At 36.8% G+C, this 1,708-nt stretch overlaps 1 long non-coding RNA gene across 1 annotated transcript; it reads left to right on the top strand.

Annotated features, from left to right (window-relative positions):
* The first annotated feature begins 448 nt into the window (after positions 1 to 448).
* Positions 449 to 1,249, top strand: LOC137247941 (uncharacterized). The gene is made up of 3 exons (XR_010951947.1): positions 449 to 734; positions 803 to 1,056; positions 1,112 to 1,249. It is a non-coding gene; the product is annotated as an uncharacterized lncRNA (long non-coding RNA).
* Positions 1,250 to 1,708: the final 459 nt, after the last annotated feature.

Consider the following 1,708-nt stretch of genomic DNA (forward strand, 5'->3'; position numbering starts at 1 on the left):
TGAATCACAATGCCGAGCGACAACGATATACGCCGCGTCGGGCGATGACATTTTTCAAATTTACGCTCAGATGTTTCGTCCAGTTAAACACAATAGGCAGCGGCGGCGATATTTTCTGACATTTCTTCAATGGAAAATAATTTTTTATATTAGTGGCCATTTCTTGTGGGAAATGAATTCAATTTAAAGTCAGCATTAGCAGTATATACAAAAAATTAATAACAGAGGGCGTTTGTTAAAAATTTTTAAAATTATAAACTTCATTTTTGTAATGGTGAATAAGTATATATCGCGAGGTGTGCCAGCAGTTGAAGCGACGATGGTGGATGCGGCCAGTTAATCGTACAAGGAAGACTCTGAGTTTCCACGAAACTTCCTTCGCACAGTTGAAACTCTCAGATGAAGAACATTTGTTCAAGACAATACGTATGAATGTTGCAAAGTTTAATGTGCTACTGAATTTGTTACGAGAGCGACTTCAACGCTTTTCCATAAGAGAACCAATAAGTAAAGAAATCCGATTGGGTATCACTTTGATGTAAATAATTTTATAAACTACATATCTGTGTAAAAATGGAGTTTCAACAGGTTCTTGGCATAAGGCTGTCATATAAATTGGGTGCTTCTACAGTTAGGAAAATAATATACGAGGCATGCGATGCAATTTGGCATGGACTATGCGAAATTTACCTTGCCCAACTAAATCAAACCGAATTGAGAAAGATTGCAGACAGGTTTGCTCCAATTGAAGTATGGTATTTAGTAACTATATATGCTCATATATTATTTATATTTTGGATAGGTTCTATGCAAAAACTGGAATGACACATTGTCTCGGCGCGGTGGACGGCAAACATGTGAAAGTAGTTTGCCCCAAACGTAGTGGTTCACTCTTTTTTATTTACAAAAAGACATTCAGTGTAGTTCTGATGGCAATATGCGATGATAGCTATACGTTTTCATTTCAAAACGATGGGGGAATTTTGGCAAGAAGCGTATTTGGTAACATGATTCTAAGAAATGACCTGGAAATTCCTCCCCCAGATAACCTTCCAGGTAAAATGTTTATAACAGATAAGGTTTCAGTTAATTGATGCCATATTTCAAATAGGTACGGACCAAATATTTCAATATTTTTTCGTCGGTGACAGCGCATTTCCTCTGTAGCCTAATCTCATGCGCCTTTACCCTGGTCGAACTTTGTCTTCCACCAAATGAAATTATAACAAAAGGTTATTCTCCGTACGAGTGCACATTGAAAACACCTTTGGTATATTAGCAAATAGATGGAGAGTTCTTCATACAACGATGCACGCTGCTCAAGAAAATGTGGACAAAATTGTCTTAGCAACTATAGTCTTGCACAATTATTTAATGCTTGGCAGCAGTAGTGGATACTTCGATCCGAACAGAGCCAGCAGTGAAGAAAATGGGAATTTCGATTGTGGACAACTGTCAACAAGAATGACATCTATTCGAATTGCTCATTCCAATCGATCAACAAATGAAGCACTTAGTTTGAGAGAGGAACTAGCGGAATACTTACTAGAAAGGCCAATGCGATCTGTGTGAAATCCGCAAACGTACCTTAAAATTTTATTTTACCCTTCAATGCGGACATAGCTACGTTTTTTATTTTACCATATCTTATAATATTAAAAGTGAAGCTTTAAAATATACCGTAAACTAGGGTTGGAAAAATTTAAGT

The sequence above is a fragment of the Eurosta solidaginis genome, chromosome 4 (genome assembly GCF_040869045.1).
Source record: "Eurosta solidaginis isolate ZX-2024a chromosome 4, ASM4086904v1, whole genome shotgun sequence".
Lineage (NCBI taxonomy): Eukaryota > Metazoa > Arthropoda > Insecta > Diptera > Tephritidae > Eurosta > Eurosta solidaginis.